The following is a 5970-nucleotide window of genomic DNA, read 5'->3' on the forward strand; positions in this document are numbered from 1 at the left end:
TGAAACATCCTAACCTTACACATAATGAGATCCAGGCCATGCAGGAATTGATCCATGACCACAACCTCATCATCAAGCCAGCCGATAAGGGTGGTGGGGTTGTGGTCATGGATCGCAGCATGTATCTTAGGGAGGCTAACAGACAGTTGGGAGATGAAGCAGTATATAAAGTACTGAACAGGGACCCTAGGGGTACCATGACATGTCAGTTGGAATGTATCCTCAAAAAAGCTGTGGAAGAAAATATTATTGATGGGGAAACTTCAAGATTTTTTGTTGGTTGAGTTTCCAATTACGCCCGTGTTGTACCTTCTGCCGAAGATTCATAAGAGCCTAATTGATCCACCAGGTAGGCCTATAGTCTCCGGCAGAGGGTCTTTATCCAGTCATGTCTCTATTTTTCTCGATCACTAGCCACCAATACAAGATCTTATTTACAAGATACCATACATTTTTTGTCAATTATATCATCAATTGTTCTACCAGACAAATGTATACTTGCTACCTTTGATATAGTTTCGCTCTATACCTCAATACAACATGAGAGAGGACTGAGAGCTGTTGGTAGAGGTCTGAGAAAAACAGACCTTACCCCTAAACAAATAGCATTAATTTTGGAACTACTAGCTTTTGTCTTGGAGAACAACTATTTTGTATTCAATGAGATATTTTTTCTCCAAATGCGTGGGACTGCCATGGGCAGCAACGTGGCGCCCACATATGCGAACATTGTGATGGCCGACTTCGAGGAGGAGCACATCTATGTATCCCACCACTCCGAGAAAATCTTGGGGTGGTGGAGGTACATAGATGATGTTTTCCTCATTTGGAAGGGCGATATGAATGAATTGGAGGCATTTAAGACATTCTTGAACAGTATAGATTCTGATCTACAATTTACTTTAACTTTTTCAGAACAAAAGGTCCACTTTCTAGACACCGAAGTTATGATTGTAGACAATAAACTCTCCACAGATATATATCATAAACCAACTGACTGCAATACCCTGTTGAAGTTTGAATCTGCACATCCCAGACCTATGATATCATCCCTCCCATATAGTCAACTACTAAGAGCCAGTAGAATCACAGACACAGATACGAAATTTTGAAACCTCTGGAGGTCCGCAGGTTAAAGACCACTGCAACCTTCGTTAAAGACCACTGCGACCCCCCCCCCCTTTAGTTTTCTACTCGCCTCCCCTCGGTGGGAAGGAAGGGTGAGCTGATCCAGACCATCTATGCTGCAGGGACCGTCCAGTGGGCAGGGTTAGTCGTTCCGGGCTGTCCAACTTCACCAGGAGGCCCTCTTCTCCGCTCCGGGCCCGGCCCCGGACTAGTGACGTTGCCTTGACGATGACGCACAGGGACGTTCATTCGCAGCGTCCCTGTGCATCGTCGTCAGGGCAACATCACTAGTCCGGGGCAGGCCTGGAGCGCGGAGAAGAGGGTCCCCCAGGTGAAGATGGACAGCCCGGAATGACTAACACTCCCCACCGGATGGTCCCTACAGCATAGATGGACCAGACTAGCTCACCCTTCCTTCCCACTGAGGGGAGGTGAGTAGAAAATTAAAGGGGGGGGGGTCTGGATGATGACGAAGGCCGCAGTGGTCTTCAACCTGCAGACCTCCACTTTTACTTTTTACCTTCACTTTTACTGAAAAGTGCGCTGCGTAGAGAATGAAGCTACTGTAGAAACTACTAATTTTTTTTTGGTTTCATCATAGCTTTTGTAGTGAAATTACTGATGTCATTACAAAGTAAAATTGGTAGTGCATTGGTAGTGATAGAGCAATATTCTCACATACAGTAACATATAGTGGTAGATACCAGCTATACACTGGCACCCTGCAGACCGAATGAGGCCGAGTTCACATATATCGGGCGGGCACTGGAGGGAAACTGATGCTTGAACTGATCCTGTTCATTTGAATGGGACAGTTCACAATCATTCAGCCTCTTAATTTTGACGCCGTATGGTTGGACACACTGGAGAGAGAAGTTTGATTTACACCGCCTGAAATACACTATTGTGTGTGTGTGTGTGTGTGGAAATAAAAAAAAAATAAAAAAAAAAAAAAAATATATATATATATATATATATATATATATATATATATATATATATATATATCTTAAATGTTAGCGTCATGAGATTTTGCCACCGCTGCAATCGGGTTGGGCCTGGTGACAGATAGTGACAGATGCACCACTGTATATCACATATATCACATATATATATATATATATATATATATATATATAAATATATATATATATATAAAACAATACATATACACATGCCTACATACAACACATACAGTCAATCACACATATATCATACATGTGTATATACATACCTGCATTACACACACATACAGCACACTATTCACAAATGCATGTAACAGATGAATTGTTTACAGAACACATGTACACCTACACATATAACTAAAACTTTCTTTTATTGGAAGCTGGCTGGGTGCATTAAATACTTTAGGAGCTGCTAGATATTCATGCCTCCTGGTGCCTGCAGACTATCTCTCCCGTCGTTGACCGACAGGCAGCTAAACTGTGCGACATCTAACAGCAGCAGGGGAAGGAGGAGAAGACGGGGGAAGGGGGGGGGGGTTAAAGGAGCCTCTCACTGTCAGCACTATGTAAATTAAGCCTGCAGTGAGGCTCAATCCTTGATGCAGCTGGCTGCAGGGCTAAACTGCTCCCCCCAGCTACAATCACTATAACAGCTGCAGGTGGCCCTCTGGAGGATGGGGGTCCTGGGCAATTGCACAGTTTGCCATGCCCTAACGCCGACCCTGGTGGGAACCCACCCCTCCCTTTGAACCACTTATCTTCCTACTTTACTGTGAGATACACCAATGGGGGAATTATTACTGCTTGGTGCACTATAGGTGGTGAAAAGTTTGGCCAGGTTTTGAAATAATTTTGGTAGATTCATCAGGGATGAGTCATGGCATGTTGGGGGTACATGGTCCCAATATTTTTAGCCCAGCATGTAAATTATAGGGAAGAGTACAACAGGATGGATTGTGGTGCTTGGTATTTGTAAATTCCAGATTTTTTTATTTTATTTGTAGCTATAAATATATAGATATCCTTCACTGTTTCTCTCTATAAATTCTTCTAGATCTCTGTGTGGCACTTGACACTTTAGATCCCCATCTCCTCTTCAGTATTCTCTGCTCCATTGATCTCCTGATGTAGAATTTCTAAAAACATCTGGAGCAGATGTTTACAGCTGGCTCGTTGGTCTAGGGGTATGATTCTCGCTTAGGGTGCGAGAGGTCCCGGGTTCAAATCCCGGACGAGCCCATATTTTTTTATTCACCTGTACCTCAAAAACAACTTCAGATTCTACTATTTTCTTACTGCTAAAACTCACATTATAGCTTTGATTTATTCTCGCCTTGGCTATTGTAAATTCTTCACTTATAGGCCTTCCCTACTCTAAACTCTCCCTTCTCCAATCCATCCTTAATGCCACAGCTAGATTTATTTTCCTCTACAGCCGGTACATCGATGTTTCCACCCTGTGCCAGTTACTACACTGCTTATCCATCCTGCACATGCTCTCAGCTCTGCTACTGATCTAAATCTAATATCTTCTACAATCCGAACCTCTTACTCCCATCTCCAAGACTGCTTGTGCTGCCGTAGTTCTCTAACCCCTTCAGGACCAAGCCCATTTTGGCCTTAAGGACCAGAGCGTTTTTTGCACATCTGACCACTGTCACTTTAAACATTAATAACTCTGGAATGCTTTTAGTTATCATTCTGATTCCGAGATTGTTTCTTCGTGACATATTCTACTTTAACATGGTGGTAAATTTTTGTGGTAACTTGCATCCTTTCCTTGTGAAAAATCCTAAAATTTGATGAAAAATTTGAAAATGTAGCATTTTTCTAACTTTGAAGCTCTCTGCTTGTAAGGAAAATGTATATTACAAATAAAAAAATTTTTTATTCACATATACAATATGTCTACTTTATGTCTGCATCATAAAAGTGACGAGTTTTTACTTTTGGAAGACACCAGAGGGCTTCAAAGTTCAGCAGCAATTTTCCAATTTTTCACAAAATTTTCAAACTCACTATTTTTCAGGGACCAGTTCAGGTTTGAAGTGGATTTGAAGGGTCTTCATATTAGAAATACCCCACAAAAGACCCCATTATAAAAACTGCACCCCCCAAAGTATTCAAAATGACATTCAGTCATCATTTTAACTCTTTAGGTGTTTCACAGGAATAGAAGCAAAGTGAAGGAGAAAATTCACAATCTTCATTTTTTACACTCGCATGTTCTTGTAGACCCAATTTTTGAATTTTTACAAGGGGTAAAAGGAGAAAATGTATACTTATATTTGTAGCCCGATTTCTCTCGAGTAAGTACATACCTCATATGTCTATGTAAAGTGTTCGGCGGGCGCAGTAGAGGGCTCAGAAGGGAAAGAGCGATAAGGGAATTTTGGAGAGTACGTTTTTCTGAAATGATTTTTGGGGGGCATGTTGCCTATGGTGCCAGAACAGCAAAAAACCCTCACATGGCATACCATTTTGGAAACTAGACCCCTTGAGGAACATAACAAGGAATAAAGTGAGCCTTAATACCCCACAGGTGTTTCACGACTTTTGCATATGTAAACATTTTTTTATTTTTTTTCACTAAAATGTGTGATTCCCCCACAATTTCACATATTTCCAAGGGTTAATAGCAGGAAATACCCCCCAATATTTGTAACCCCTTCTCTTCTGAGTATGGAGGTATCCCATAAGTTGACCTGAAGTGCACTATGGGCGAACTACAATGCTCAGAAGAGAAGGAGTCATATTTGGCTTTTTGAGAGCAAATTTTGCTCGGGGGGCATGTCGCATTTAGGAAGCCCCTATGGTGCCAGAACAGCAAAAAAAAAAGACACATGGCATACCATTTTGGAAACTAGACCCCTTGAGGAATGTAATAAGGAATAAAGTGAGTCTTATTACCCCACAGGTGTTTCACGACTTTTGCATATGTAAAAAAAAAAAAAAATTTCCACTAAAATGTGTTTCCCCCCAAATTTCACATTTTTTGCAAGGGTTAATAGCAGGAAATACCCCCCAATATTTGTAACCCCTTCTCTTCTGAGTATGGAGGTACCCCATAAGTTGACCTGAAGTGCACTATGGGCGAACTACAATGCTCAGAAGAGAAGGAGTCATATTTGGCTTTTTGAGAGCAAATCTTGCTCGGGGGGCATATCGCATTTAGGAAGCCCCTCTGGTGCCAGAACAGCAAAAAAAAAAAACACATGGCATACCATTTTGGAAACGAGACCCGTTGAGGAACGTAACAAGGGGTACAGTGAGCATTTGCCCCCCACTGGTGTCTGACAGATCTTTGGAACAGTGGGCTGTACAAGTTTTCATTTTCACGGACCACTGTTCCAAAGATACGTCAGACACCTGTGGGGGGTAAATTCTCACTGCACCCCTCATTACATTCCGTGAGGGGTGTCGTTTCCGAAATGGGGTCACATGTGGTTTTTTTTTTTTTTTACGTTTGTCAAAACCGCTGTGCAAATCACCTCAAATGTACATGGTGCGCTCTCCCTTCTGGGCCTTGTTGTGCGCCCCCAGAGCACTTTGCGCTCACATATGGGGTATCTCTGTAGTCGGGAGAAATTGCGTTATAAATTTTGTGGGGCTTTTTTCCCTTTTACCTCTTGTGAAAATGTAAAGTATAGGGCAACATCAGCATGTTAGTGTAAAAAATTAAATTTTTTTACACTAACATTCTGGTGTAGACCCCAACATTTCCTTTTCATGAAGGGTTAAAGAAGAAAAAGCCCCCCAAACCTTGTAACGCAATTTCTCCTGAGTACGGCGATACCCCATATGTCGCCCTAAACTGTTGCCCTGAAATACGACAGGGCTCCAAAGTGAGAGCGCCATGTGCATTTGAGGCCTAAAT

At 42.0% G+C, this 5970-nt stretch overlaps 1 non-coding gene across 1 annotated transcript; it reads left to right on the plus strand.

Annotated features, from left to right (window-relative positions):
• The first annotated feature begins 3260 nt into the window (after positions 1-3260).
• TRNAP-AGG (transfer RNA proline (anticodon AGG)) lies at positions 3261-3332 on the plus strand. Its single transcript has one exon. It is a non-coding gene; the product is annotated as a tRNA-Pro (tRNA).
• Positions 3333-5970: the final 2638 nt, after the last annotated feature.

The sequence above is a fragment of the Hyla sarda genome, chromosome 2 (assembly GCF_029499605.1).
Source record: "Hyla sarda isolate aHylSar1 chromosome 2, aHylSar1.hap1, whole genome shotgun sequence".
In the NCBI taxonomy this organism is placed as follows: domain Eukaryota; kingdom Metazoa; phylum Chordata; class Amphibia; order Anura; family Hylidae; genus Hyla; species Hyla sarda.